Here is a 15,822-nt window from a genome sequence, read left to right on the forward strand (position 1 = left end):
AAGTAGGGAACAAAAGCAAAAGTAACTTAAAAGTAAAAGTGGTCCAAATAAAGTTGATTTTGACGTTTTCTTCTTCACCAAGTATTGACAAGAATCATGTAAACTCAAACACCATAACTAAACTTCAGATTCATAAACTCAAACTCAAGATCCATCGATTAAAATGCTTAAACTTAAATTAAACGGTAAACTGCAACTTTTACTTCTACTGACTGACATGCAAGGTGGTAATCACGGCGCAGAAAAGAAACTCATGCACGAAAACTTGACTAAACTAGCTACAACTTCGAATCAACAACTCCCAATAAGAAAGCACTCAGAAATTAAAAGCAATAACTAAATCTAACTTTCCTAGGCAGAAGGAAGCAAACTCGAACCAAAGTGACATGCGAAATAGAAACTTCATAATGCAAATGTTGGAAAATAACAAAGTACTTCAAAAGAGCAACAACGATGAGTGTTTGCAAATAACTTAAATGATGAAAACAAGTAAACTTTAAACTAAGAAAACGATTAAGATTGTTTGTGCCACTCCGGGCGATGATACTACTACACTGCTACGATAACTGGCTGGAACGATGGACTGATGACTTCTCCGGCAAACTCTGGACGTCAAGTGACCATGGCTGTGGCGAGGAACGAGAGGTAGAATAATGCTGAAGGATGGATCTTCTAGAGAGAATTCTACTAAGTGTAATTTTCGAACTCCGAACTGAGAGCTCCGAACCGAACTCCTTCTCTCTCTCCAAGTGGCTTCTTTTATAGGGAGGCTTGCCCTTGCTTTTAGGGTAGACTTCTCCCGCACTTTGACCTTTTTGCCCTTGTCAATGATCATCTCATCTATCCTCCTTCTCCATCTCGAGCCTTTTCTCTGGCATGCATCCTGGTCAGTATCGCACCCTTCTGGCGCCATTTTAACTTGCGTCACCCGAATCGTCACCTACTGACTTGGATCCTTCAATCCTGCACACTTAAGCAACTGTTTTGCAGATAATACATGCAATTCACGACATACTGACCAGTAACCAAGGCTTAGAATTCGACTTATCAATCTGATATACAATGGCAAAAGACCTACGGGTCATATACAATGATAATGGACCTACGGGTCAAAGAAAATATGCAAAGAGGGACCTTCGTGGAAAGGTCAAATCAAAGAGGGGCCTTCGTGGAAAGGTCAATAATGCAAAGAGGGACCTTCGTGGAAAGGTCAATACAAAGAGGGGCCTTCGTGGAAAGGTCAAATAAATATAATGGACCTACGGGTCGTATGCAATGGAAATCCCGGGCAAATGCCAGACTTGATCTGTCACGAAATAAAAAAAAGAATGGAGAGGCATATGCATATGAATGTTAAATTGTTTATGATATTTATTACTTCCGGTGATATATGTTGGTGAATGAATGTATTTGATATTTGTATGTTGAATTAAAGGTAAGGTTTATATACACTGAGTTGTGGCTCATATAAACCACTAATATTTTTCAGGAATAAGATATCAATGATGTGTGGGTTGATGTGAGTTACAGTTATTATAAGGGTCGGCGGCTGACGCGTTTTGGCAACCTTCTCCTCCTCATAATTTTTGCATGTAGATAAATGTATTGTATATAGAGTGGTGAGAGGGTCCCACTGCAGTTTAGAATGGTTTGATATATTCAATTGATAAGTGTTGGGTTTTGAAATTATATAATATGTGCATTATATGTACTTGGCGCGTGGATTATTTATTTAAAATTTCTGAATTTATTTATAGTAAGTGCATAAGTCATAAGGGTTGGGGTGTGACAATCATAGTGCAATACATATTATTGTATGAGGTGAATTTGACTTCTGTATTTTATTTTATATGGAGTACTATAAATGAGACACCTTCTTGTTCATATAATATTACTCCCTCCGTCCCGCTTAAAATGACACGTTTTCCTTTTTAGCTTGTCCCAACTAAAATGACACATTTCCTTTTTTGATAACTTTCTCTCTCCAATTAATACACGCAACCACTTTTTCTCACTCCTATTAAAATATCTATCTTTCTTTATCTCTCTACTTTAATACTTACACCCACCTTCTCTCTCTCCAATTAAACACTTTAACCAATAACTTCTAAAATCCCGTGCCGGATAAGCCATGTGTCATCTTAATCGGGACGAAGGGAGTACTTATTCACTATATTGATTTATTAAAAGGTATGAATTATTCGTAATCTAAGAATTCAGATATTTTAGATAGTGATGGTCAATGTGTAGAGATGCTAGTATTGATATTATAATAAATTGTGTTTGGTGAGTCCAGTTTAATACTCTCTCATATTCTCATAATTGAGACGAAATTTTTTGGCATAGAGTTTAATACAGGGATATTTAGTGTGTTAAGTAGATAGATAAAAAGTAAGCGAGAGGAAAAAGTAGAGAAAATAGAGTAGAAAGTGAATAAAGTATAGAGAGTAAAATAAGAGTGAGAAAATTATTACTCCCTCCGTCCCACTCTAAGTGGAGCATTTCTATTCCGTTACGAGATTTTATGTAGTGTTGTCTTCTGAGTTAGGTAGAGGGAATAAAGTGTTGAGTACAAACCCATCCCACATCGGGAGTCTGAGGGAAGTTGGAAAGTGTATATAATTCATGTCCAACCACAATCAGTTTGAGGCCTTTTGGAAGTGACCCAAAAATAAATTCGTGCAAGTTTGATCCAAAGCGGACAATATCAATCGTGCTCGCTCAAACTCCCGATGTGTGATGGGTTTGTACTCAACAAACCTCCCCCTCAAACCTAATCACATCGAAAATGGGTTTGTACTCAATAAACCTCCCCCTCAAACCTAATCACATCGAAAATAGACAGACACAATAGATGCATCGAGACATTACGGGCCCGACTTGAACTTCATCCTGGGCCCCGCTCGACCTGGCTCTGATACCACTTGTTTGGATCGTCGACTGCAACAGATGTTTGATATTGTCCGCTTTGGGTCAAGTCACACAGATTTTTTTTTTTGGTCACTCCCAGAAGGCCTCAAACTAATTGGGGTTGGACAAGAATTATATACACCTTCCAACTTCCCTCAGACTCCCGATGTGGGATGCATTTGTACTGAACAGACAAGAGAGTGATGTTTCTATCTTTAGAAATGTAGTATGACATCCCAAAAAGAAAATGATTCACTTAGAGTGGGACAGAGAGAGTATTATATATAGAAATGACTCAATTATGAGAAAACTTCCCTAAATGAAAAAAATGATTAAACTATGAGGGAACAAATGAATAATATTAATTGAGGCTCAATTTAATTAGTAAAAGTCAAACAGGTTTGGTTCAAGTCCAACCTCTATGGATTTTAATCTGACCCATAATAAATCTATATAAATGAGACTAAACAGAAGACAGACTCATTCAACACTCATAATTCTTGAAAATTCTCCTCTTAGGGTATTTCAAAATTCTTTGCTATCTTCTGAGAGAAGTTTTGTCTTAGTTCTAGTCGAGTTCTTTTGGTTTTGATAAGCTTTACTCACCCAAATATCATAACCTGAGTTTGGAAAACAAACTAGAAGATTCATGGTTGAGTACGAAGAACTTCACGGAGAGGTGGCAAGCAATCAACGATTCGTTGGAGAATCAATTGGTAATTCTAAATCATAGTAATTCATGAATTAGGGTTTAGTTCCTTATGCATAAATAATATATGTTCTAGTATACAATTATGTGTTTAGCATGTGAATCAATTAATTACATTATCGGTCAAATAGATCTATTCGTCTAATTTATTTATGTATGCAAGTCTTCCGTTAAGCATATTCACCATAACCCCAACACAAAGACCAAGAGTGAGGTGATTGGTTTTGAAAAAATTATCCATGTGTTGATGGTGTCCTTGTTGATTGAGTCGCATTTGATGGTTATTAAAAGCCCAAAGTAATCGACGTTTTGCATGACATGTCTGAGATTGAAAATTATAATTGATGCAAATATGTGTTAGATGTATTGGTTGCAACTCCCTGGGATAAGAGTGAAAATATAGAAAAATATATCTCTGGTCATATTTCATTCATTATGGCAATAAATCAATTACTTATTCTATTTGTCGGTGATTATAAAAGATATGGAACAATGATGTCATTGTATAAGTTTTTTGTGATACTATGATATATGAAGGGGTTTGATGCACTTTTTATTAGTATTAAAAATTACCTGTAAGTATACGGAGTAGATATAGTATAGCTAAAGGTCATTATAAGATATCGAACATAGGGAATAAATAAATTTATAGATTGTCTACCACATACTCAGTCTCATATACTATTTGGACACACGGTTGAGATTTGATTAAACTAAGAAAAATTATAAATAAAATCAAGTAAAAAAATAATTAAATGAAAAAAGTGAAACAGTTTCGCAGTTTGCAGTAACATGGTTTGAGAAAGCAGATGAGGCAAGGGAATCCTAGGGTAGTGATTTCATTAACACATTAGTAATTCTAATTATTTAATTCTATGTTCATCCAACTCAAGCTCTACTTGAGGTTATTCCTATCGTGTATCACCACTCATGTCACAAATATTGCATTGACACATAAAATATAAACCGCTCAAAGTCATCACCGATAAGAGATTAACAATAATCAAAGTAACAACCAAACATTTAAATATAAACCAAGGAATAATTAAAGTAAAATGAAATATGAACATTAAAACAAACAAAAAGAACTACACAGAGTCAATTACTTTCATCCCCTGGGATTGTATAAATTTAGCTATCCATAGATAGATAATCTAAATAAATATAAGCAAAATAAGACATGTTCAATTTAACAATAACTAGATAAAACCCGGAAGAATTAATCATGCTTTTGCTTGATCTCACTTGAATTCTACGCTCCTTGTAGAAGATGGAGGAATTTATGTGTAAGGTAGAGGATGGAATTAAGGCTCTAAGATTGGTGAATAATATGAATTAGGTTATGGGGTATTTGTAGGATTGAAAAGGTTTGGAGAAGGTAAATTTCGTGCCCCATAGGTTAGAAAAGATTTATCTTCACAAGGTAATATTTCTTTCCTTCCTTGAATTTCCGTCTAAATTCCCGCCAGCATTTAACTACAGTGCGCAACGTTCGTAAAATGACCATAACATTCTCCATAGAACTCCGATTAAGATGTTCCAGGTACCAACGCGAAGCTCTTTCAAAGACGAAGAGAGTAGTATGTAGAACGCTATCGGACTTCCAAAATGCCGGAAAAATGGGTTTAAACTGGGACTGCTGCGCACCAACATGCCCAGCGGCCGCTGGAGAGAGTCAGAACGTTCGGGAGTGGTTTTCAGCTAGCGATGGCATGCGCCAGCGGCCCGCTGGGTTGCCTTATGCTCTAGCTTCCGAATTTCAACCTTTTTATGCCCTTTTCTGGCTTTATTTTGCACATTTCTCACAAAACACGTCAAAAATACCAAAATGGATAAAATATTCAAATAATGAACATGTAATGCAACTTAGAGACTCAAAATGGACCAAATAATGGCCTTAAAACAGTGCGAAATCCGAGCGTATCAACTTCCCCAAACTTAGCGCAATCAAATCAAGTAAGGCTTATTAGCACACTTTCATTACTAACTTGTGGAATACCTTGAATTCATGTACTCAAATGTGGCAAACTTCCAAAGATGGGAAGTGTATTTATTTCTCACTCTCAAAGTGTACAAGTGTATAGCACTCAAATCATGCATCATGCAAAGTTTACCATAGGCTTGCTCAAAGTTTAATCCCTCCTCTACTCGACGTGATCAAGCATAAAAAGTCCGAAAGATCTTTATTTTTGGTTGTAATGTAGGCTTTTTGGTAGGTGATGAATATTTGGCTAAAAAGTGACTAAAAATAAAATTTCAAGTAGACTCCACTTTTCTTGTAAACCTAGGACACTTCTTGATATTTTATTCTTCCTTCAACTCAATTTCCCAATCATTTAATTTTATTTCATTACACAACCTTCCTTTCTTTATTTTCTTTTCTATTTTTTTATAAGCATCCTTTCTAGATCAAGCACACTTTTTGAACTTTTCTATTTCGCAACTTGCACTTTTTGTACATTTAAGCACACTACTTTTCTTTATATTTTTTCTCCTTATCTCTCCAATTCCTTTACAAAAGAATATAAAAGAAATTATACTAACCCAAGGAATTGTCCCCATTAATTTGGCTTCCAAAGAATAGGCTTAAAGGCTCAAAATTGGCTCCAAATGGTAAAAGAAATTTTTGAGAAATGGTAAAAAAAATTTGGATATAAAAGTAGGCTATGAAAAGATGGTCTAACATCTTCCTTTATCAACTTAAATACTATGTAAACTTAGGCAGACAAGGAGCAAGTTCTAGAAACATATACATGCATGCAGATAAATCACACAAGAAAGAATTAAGGCTCAAATCTCATAAGGTAAAAGCATGATTCAAGGCGAACAAGCAATTCACTAATGACACATTTCACCAAACCGTCAAATCAACACGTTAAGCCATACTTAATCAAAGATGCAAAATGATTATATCATTGGCGTTCATGACAAATTCATCCCCCCCAAACTTATGTACAACAAATTGTAAAATAAGTTTGTAGAGTCGGTTGGGATGTGAGTAATCTAAGAAAACAGTAAAGATACCTTGAAATTTTCGTGTTGAGGTTGGACGGAGCAAAAATTCAAAAAATTAGTAAAATTGCAGCTGGAGTGCGGTGAAAGGCCACCGGGCCGCTGGAAGGGTCCAAAGGTCGCTGGGAAGAGTCGGAACCATTCCAGTGAGTCGCTAGCAGACGCTGGGTTTGGTCCAGAAGCTGCGAAATTTCAATAAAAACAAAAATAAAGCAAAAATAAGTTTAAAATAAGTTAGAAAATAAAATAAAACATGATAAAGTGTTGGGTTGTCTCCCAACAAGCGTTTGTTTTATGTCTTTAGCTTGACAACTCTTTCTTGCTCAAGGTGGTCACGTGGAGGTGCATGTGTGTTGTTGAATGTTGCTAATCACCACTCCCATTATTCCTTCAACCTTTTTCATCTATCATTCAGCCATGTCTAAATGTTGTCCCACCAGAGTTGTTAGCATCTTCTCTTTGCTCTTCTCTTTTTCTTCTTTTTCTTCGGTGGTTCCTGCATTGAAGCACAATTATTAAAATCATTCAAGTCATGCACATCGTGGTTAACATCTGAAACTACTAGTGAAGGGTTAGAGTTTATTAGATTTGTAATCCTTGATTGCCGCAGTCTCCGATCCTCTTTCCAGATCCTTTCTTCTTCTTGCATCTTTTCATGTTCTATCATAACCTTTTGAATGCGGCAAATGTACTTTTCCTCTTTCTCACTCATTAGAATCTCTTCTTGCACTCTATCAATTACTTCTTTGCACATGTCTAAGAAGGGTTTCCCAAGGATAAGTGGAATCTCTTCTTGCACTCTTGTCTGCTTGCATGTTAACAACAAAAAACTCTATAGGAAAAATAAAATCGTCAACTTTTACCAAGACATCTTCGACTATACCAACTGCATGTGCATTTGTTTCATCCCCCATTTTCAGCTTGACTGTAGATGGTTTTAGATTCCCTATGTTAAATTGCACAAAAACAGACGAAGACATCAAATTAACATTCTCACGTAAATCACACAAAGCTTTACCTCTTGGTGCTTCCCCAAGTGTGTACCATATGATGAACTGCTTATGCTTTTGCTTGACAGCCAAATGGTTTAAAATGATGTCCCAACTATTAGCTGACAACTGGATTTCTTCAAGGTCATTTAATTTTTTTTTCTTATCAACCTTCTCCTTCAGCACGTTGGCATAATGAGAACATGTTGTAGAGCTGCTACTAACTGGGAATTACTTTGTGCGCTGCAAAACACGTCAAATAATTTTTTAAACCACTTATTCGGCTTCAGCTTTTTCTGTGAAGCTAACGGAATTTTTGGTTGAAGAGAAGTCAAGATTAGGGTAGTTTTCAGGCACTCTTCTTTATTTGGTTCAACACTTTGGGCTATGCTTGCCATGTTGGCAATTTTCTCAATTTGAGTGTTCATGGACAAAACGGTGGAGCTCATGGTAGCAACTGTAGCCTCCAACTTGCTAATCTATTTGGTGTTCTCCATAGAAGATGCCAATAGATCATCAGTGATCTGCTTTTTGGACTCATCAATCTTCTGGCGATCAACTGGAAATCCTAAACATGGTTGCAAAGCATTGTTAGAATTGTAACATGAAAAATGAGGATGATTACCAAAATAGAAACAACTATTATCTCCCTGTTTAGGATGATAATTAATGGAAACCCCATTCTGGTAATGTGGAATTTGGTGTGGCTGAAGTTCAAAGCGTGTAGCCATGCTGAAAAGCTCTATTTGTAAGGAGATTATTATGGCTTCAAGCTTCTCAATCTAGATTTCTATCTGATTGATCCTTCGTTCATCCTTCATCTTATCCAACAGTATTTCGATTATTAGCAGCTCCCTTTTGCTAATTTCCTCTTCTGCACCTACATTTGATTTGCAAAAATCACTATTATTGTTTGACAAATTCGAAAGATAAAAATAATTAGAACAATGACTATAATTATGTCCCTTCTGACTAGGGCCATAATATTCATTGAAGTATCCATTTTGATATCCTTGATGGCTATAGTGCATGTCCTTCATATTAGTAGCTTCACTTTCCTCTCTCCTTGATAACTCAATCTTCTCGATCCTCATTCTCATTGCTGCCAATTCCTCCATTCCTAATCAAACAAAATAAACTATAAAAAGGAAACTAATAAAAATAAAATAAATAAAATGGCTAAAATAAAATAAAATAAAGCAGTATAATCCAAACTAGTATTATCTTCCTTTCTATGATATTAATCTATGCATAAAAGGTTTGGTGAATAATATGAATTAGGTTATGGAGTATGTATAGGATTGAAAAGATTTGGAGAAGGTAAATTTCGTGTCCCATAGGTTAAGGAAAAAATTTGTCTTCACAAGGTAATATCTTTTTTCCTTCCTTGAATTTCTGCCTAAATTCGCGCCAGCATTTTACTGCTATGCACAAGGTTCGTAGAATGGTTATAACTTTCTCCAAAGAACTCCGATTGAGATGTTCAAGGTACTAACATGAAGCTCTTTCAAAGTCGAAGAGAATGGTATGTAGGGCGCCTGATCGGACTTCTGAAACGCTAGCAAAATGGGTTTGAATTGGGACTGTCGCGCGCGAACAGGCTCCGCGGGCGCTGGCATGGGCCCAGCGGCAGCTGGAGAGTGTCAGAACGTTCTGGAGTGGTTTTCAGCGACCGCTGGCGTGCACCAGCGGCCCGCTGGGTTGCCTTCTGCTCCAGATTCCGAATTTTTGACCTTTTTATGCCCTTTTTCAGTTCTATTTTGCACATTTATCACAAAACACATCAAAACACCAAAATGGACAAAATATGCAAATAATTGGCATGTAATGCAACTTTGAGACTTAATACTGACCAAATAATGTCCTTAAAGCAGTGCAAAATCTAAGCGTATCATGGTTCCCTTAAAAACTCCACTTAAAGTTAGAACATATACCCAATCTACATCATTGAATTAAAAAATAGATGATCAAGATTTGATTATATCAATAACTGTAATAACGTTACACAAAATCAATATAGGGGCATTTTAAAAAATTTAAAAATAAACACCTGCCAACTTGAATAAAGATCGCTCATTCAATTCAATCCATCTCCCAATTTCTACAAACATTCACTGGTTCATCTTCAAATCCTCATAAATGTAATTGACGAATTCATCTCACAATTCTTTTGAAAAGACGCGATTGAATTTATTTCACTTCTTCATAGTTCTCCCTGTAACCATAAATGCACAGATTCGTAGAATTAATATGCACTTGCTTATCAAGGTGAAAAGGTTAAAATCTGCTGCAACTAAAAAAAGCTCTCTATGAAAGCTTCTATTGATTGACTTCCAGTGTAGCTCTGTATGAAAGTCGTGTCGAATATTCCAACATGAGGAAAATGTTTACAGACTATCTACGTACTATTTAAAAAAACAGTTCCATGACAATGACCTAAGGGTTACTGGGGCGAGTCACCTATATAACACCCCAAATTGTGAAAATTAAAATATTTTGAATATAAATTACAAATTTATTAAATAAATCTAATTATACAAAAAAGAATAAATCACTAGAATTGGACACTTATGGAATATGTACATGGAGCACCACATAGATAAATAAATAATCACATTAAAATACATGAATAAGGAAATAGAAAAATAAGAAGGGATACTTATTTTACCTTTCATCAATTCAATACCACAAAAATAATAAATAGGAATTGTGGAAGTTAGAAAGACTCATCTTTTTCATTCCCTCCCTCTTGAATCTTCTACTTCTCTCTCGAACTCTCTCCCTCTCAATTTGATAATATAAGTAGGCGTGTCACTATTAGGGGAAGGGGGAATCGTCCTTTACAGCTGAGCCCACTCATCCCTCCCACTTCTATCAGGGTATTCTCTCTTCTTGCCTCTCTCTCTTTCTTGAAAATATTCAGGGAGCTTCTGTACTAGACCTTGCCGGAAATCGGCGATTGCCGACCAACACCAGAGCACTGGTTCCGACAGCCCCTGCACTTCCCTCTTCTCCACTTTGGTACCATATCTATTTGCTTACTACACGACACATATATGTTTAGTATTTTAATTCCCTCATCCCTTGCAACTAGGATTAAGTTAATCCTAAAACTCATATATATTAGAGTTTGATGTTAGATGAAATTAGAACAATAGTCACCTCTAAACTTGAAGTTGCATAAATTGATTTTTTTTATCTTTAGAGCCTAACTCTCTATTCTTATTATTTGATTTGTCCAATTATGAAGAATTTAAGGTCTTGGAGATTTCAGTGCATATGAATCATAGATTTATGCTTGTGTTTGCATTTTTGATAGTAATCTAAGTTACTTATTGTGATAGAGTTATATACCTATATGTGATTCGGAACTATGTTTTGAATGTTGATGTGTGTTATAAGATAATGCATGATGAAATCTGTTGAGCATATATCCGTTTGAATAGCCTACGAAGTTTGTCTGTTTGTATCTACTTATATCTAATATAGACTCTTGTGTAAGATGTTTGTAGAGTTCCCTAGGACTATCTCTTGTGCACCTAGTGTAGGCCCAGAAATGGGTTCGATTGGTCTCCGCGCGGGAGAAATATATAGTGCATCATCATGCAGGCTTGAGTTTTCATGCTCAGGTCCGATCGATCCACATGCGGTGGAAATAACTATGTACCATGGTACAAACCCAAATTATACTTTGTTATGTTTTGGGTCCGAGCGGTCCCCACGCTGGGGAAACAATCTATCTTTCTGATCATTGTCTAATATATGTCTGTCTGAGTTATCTGTTTGTGCATCGCGATGCAGGCCCTATTTGGGTCCGATCAGTGTCCTTGCGTGGATAATATTTGTTTCTGATATTGTTCGTATACACGTGATTATTATGGAACAATTAATCTGCTACTATCTGAAACCATGTATACTTAAAAAGGGCTTTGTGTGGTGTTTGTGTGTATGGAATTAGACTAAGCTTCGTCTAAACCTTTTTGTCTGAAATTTGACATTGACCTTTTGTTCAAATATTTGTGACTATTATCTTGAGTTTGAGCAATTAGCCCTGGATTATATATGTACTCCATTGTTCTTCACAATTCAAATTCTTATAAATTTTCTTTTGCAGATTAGGTATTTGTCGTTCAGTAACTGCACTCTCGTTAAGTTCTGATCTTTTGGGGTAAATCTTGATGCATAGCTAATTAATATCGTAGAAGCCTTTTTGTATGAATATAAATAACTCCAATTTATGTCACTAAGTAGACTTTTGTACTTGTGTATAAACTCTATGCTTTTGCTACTCTAGAATTATAAATATATTTTGTTATAATGAAATCAGTAGATTGACTAACATATATGTGAGTGTATGGGTATATAGTATTAGGTTAAAAATATGTGCACTTAACTTAAAGCATCAATTGGTTATAAATTTAACATATTTAAACATTACAACAATTTTTTTTGGCATTATGTACATTGAACTTAGGCATCACATACTTTGGGCATTCCATACGAATGCTTGCAAATTAAAAAACATACTTCAACAAAATTACAATTTTTTCGTGTACATAGAACCTAGGTTAGTGTGTACATTGACTTACGGCATCGTAGCAATGCAATGAAGTGCATTAATTTGCAAGTCGCTATAGAGTTACATAAATTATAATTTCATGCAATATATTTTTACGAAACGCATGCAATTGAGATTTAGTTGAAATCATTGTAAAATTACATTTATTTGATACTCATTCCGTTTCATAATAAATGTCACACTTGTATAATGCTATAAGATTTTAGAAGATGGTGTTTTTTGTATTAAGTTGAGAGAGAAAATAATACTCCCTCCTTCCCTATGAACTCTTATTAGTCTAATTATTTTCTTATTAGTATGTCCTTGAAAAGTGAATTTTCTAATTTTAGAACAGTTAAACAACACATTATCTATACACATAATTTATTTGCAACTTATACAATTACACTACACTTTTATTGATGTGGAGCCCACTCTCTATTAACACTACTTACACTATCCTTTATCTATATATCTTCCTTTACCAATTATACATTAAAACTAATGCCGAACCAAATGTTTATATAGGACAGAAAGAGTATATTTATATTAATGTAAGAGATTTTTTTTTTTTTTTAAATAAAATGTGACATCTTTTGCGGGATAAATTAAAAATGATATTGTAACATATATTATACTATAATAGGAGTATATTAAATCGATAATGTCCTATAAAATTTATGTTTTAGGATTTCTTTTGACAATTTTTAAGGATTGACTTTAATTCCCTAATTTAAACAACCTACATAAAATATATCATATAAATAAGAATCAGCTGATCATCCTAAGCTAATGGTTCTAGTTTAATATTAGTATGAAAATAAGAATGAGTTTTGATATGCTTCATTCTTATGGGTCATATTCTAATGCTTATAGCATCCTGATTCAAAATCAAGATTAAATCTTCACTCTTATATTTTAAAATGAGTAGATGAGATTAAATCTTACGAATCTCAATAAATAGTAGACAAAATATCAAGAAAAAGGTAATATCGTCATTATGTTATCATATGATAATTTTCGTGAATGTTTTTTTATATCAACATAGTGTATTACAAATATCAACAATATGACATAAGAATATCAACACTAGTACAAGAAAATGTCAACACATATTTATTGAGATTTTTAGGGATGTCAATCTAACCCGAAATCCGCGGGTCAATCCAAATAACCAGGTAAAATCATAGGGTTAGGGTCGGAAAATTGTAACCCAAATACATAATCGGGCTACACGGGCTGACCCGTTTGGGTCGGCAGGTTATGCGGGCTGGCCCAGGTGGGTTGCGGGTTAGTCCATAGGTTGAGCATTTAAAAAAAATATTATCCAATTTTGGGTTTATATACTTATATATACTTATATATATGGCATATGAAATATATGGTAATTATGTCCTAAACTCAAATTAAAAGTTAGGGTTAAATGAAATATAGAGTATATTAATATTATAATATGTACTCATATAATCACATTAAAACTCCATAGAATTTATTTTTTGACATACTATTATCTATACTATATTTTTTAACTTCTTAGAATTTATTTTTTGGGTAAACAATTAAGAACATTATTTAACTTCTTTTGAAATACATGATTTCCATTTAATTGTCATTTAATTGTATTCAGATTCACACGTGCGACTAATTAAGCGATATGTTAATGTATTTTGCTTCAATTTTCAATATCTATTATTTCCCTTGTCTTGATCACTTTGATAATACTTCACTTTATGACAATCGGTTTTTTTATAAGTTAGAATATAGAAAGTAACAAATAAGATCACTTCTGACCCGAATAGCCCGTGGGTTAGCTCGAAACCTGAAGAGTTAGGGTTAGGGCCAAAAATTTATAACCCGAAAAATCTACGGGCCAAATAACCTGCACCCAAATAGCTCGACAACCCGAGTGGGTTGGCCCGAACCTGAGCGAATTAGCCCAATTGACATCCCTAAGATTTTTATATGGTTTTATTGAGATTTTTATATGGTTTTATTGAGATATTTTGATATATTTGTTGATAAAAATCTGAGTATCAACAGTTACGAAAACTAAAATAAAAAATATCAAATTTCACCATCCGAACGTCGTCGGAACATATGCAATTGATATCTCGTTGGAATCCTTATAAAATTATCTTTAATTTGATATATTTTTTGCGAAAAAATAATTTTAATCGAGAGAGTTACGTAAATTTAAAGTTTTAAGATGATTTTAATGAGAGAGAATTGACATTAATACCCTCTAATTTTATTTATTAATTTTCTTAATTAAAAATATAATTCATGTGACATTATTTCAACCACTAGATCTTCTAATATAATAGCTAAGATTTAGTTTTAGTGTGGGATTGCTAATTAGTTAGCAATTGATCACTCCCCCCATTCGGGTCATCTTCCATTGCTTATAGCATCATAATTCAAAATTAAGACCAAATCTACACCCTTAGATTTTAAAATGAGTGGATGAGATTGAACCTTACGAATTTCAATAAATAGTAGACAAAATATCAACAAAAGGGTAATATCGTCATTATGTTATCATATGATAATTTTCGTGAGTGTTTTTTTATATCAACATAGTGTATTACAAATATCAACAATATGACATAAGAATATCAACACTAGTACAAGATAATATCAACACATATTTATTGAGATTTTATATGCATTAAATTGAAATTTTTTGATGTATTTGTTGATAAGAATCTGGTTATCAACACTTACGAAAACTAAAATAAAAAATATCAAATTTCATCATCCGAACGTCGTCGGAACATATGCAATTGACATTTCATTGGAATCCTTATAAAATTATCTTTAATTTGATATATTTTTTGCGAAAAAATAATTTAAATCGAGAGAGTTATGTAAATTTAAAGTTTTAAGATGATTTTAATGAGAGAAAATTGACATTAATACCCCTTATTTTTATTTAATAATTTTTTTAATTAAAAATATAATCCATGTGACATTATATCAACAACTAGAACTCTTAATCTAATGGCTAAGATTTGGTCTTAATTTGAGATTGCTAATTAGTTAGCAATTGATTACTCCACTACAAGTAAATATTATAATTATGAGTTTACTACACTAATAGTCTCTGATCTTGTCAAAAAATGCACCAATGGTCCCTAAAAAAATTTTATATCATTTTTGGTACGATAAGACAAAACTAACCCTAGGTACCACTAGTGTGAATATTTAAAATTCTGGAGCATTTTGGACCTTTCTATCCTTTTTTTTTATTTTTTCTTTCATCACCATTTTCTTGTATAAACTCAATTATACTTTCATTTAAATAATATTTGATGCTTTATGATTTCAAAATTTTAAATAAGAAACCATATGTTTTAATTATGCTTTATTTATTTTTAAAATTAAATATTATTTTTTATACAAATTAATCTATATATTTGTGAAGAAAATATTATATTTAATAGTAATATTTTTAAATATAAATATTAAAGTGAATTATAGAAAATTCTTTGCGGGATTTATTTTTACTTCAAAATTTTACTAAAATTTTTTTAAATTTGAGAAGAAAAAATATTATAGTGAATTATAGTGATTTTTTATTTAAAAAATATTACTTAAATATTTAAATGTTACTATACTTAAGTGAAAAATAAATATTTTAATTA

At 33.5% G+C, this 15,822-nt stretch overlaps 1 long non-coding RNA gene across 1 annotated transcript; it reads left to right on the forward strand.

The window, feature by feature from the left end:
- The first annotated feature begins 10,314 nt into the window (after positions 1–10,314).
- On the forward strand, positions 10,315–11,961 carry LOC125219687. The gene is made up of 2 exons (XR_007176188.1): positions 10,315–10,641; positions 11,735–11,961. It is a non-coding gene; the product is annotated as an uncharacterized LOC125219687 (long non-coding RNA).
- The last annotated feature ends 3,861 nt before the right edge of the window (positions 11,962–15,822 follow it).

Source organism: Salvia hispanica, chromosome 4, assembly GCF_023119035.1.
Source record: "Salvia hispanica cultivar TCC Black 2014 chromosome 4, UniMelb_Shisp_WGS_1.0, whole genome shotgun sequence".
Classification (NCBI taxonomy): Eukaryota; Viridiplantae; Streptophyta; class Magnoliopsida; order Lamiales; family Lamiaceae; genus Salvia; species Salvia hispanica.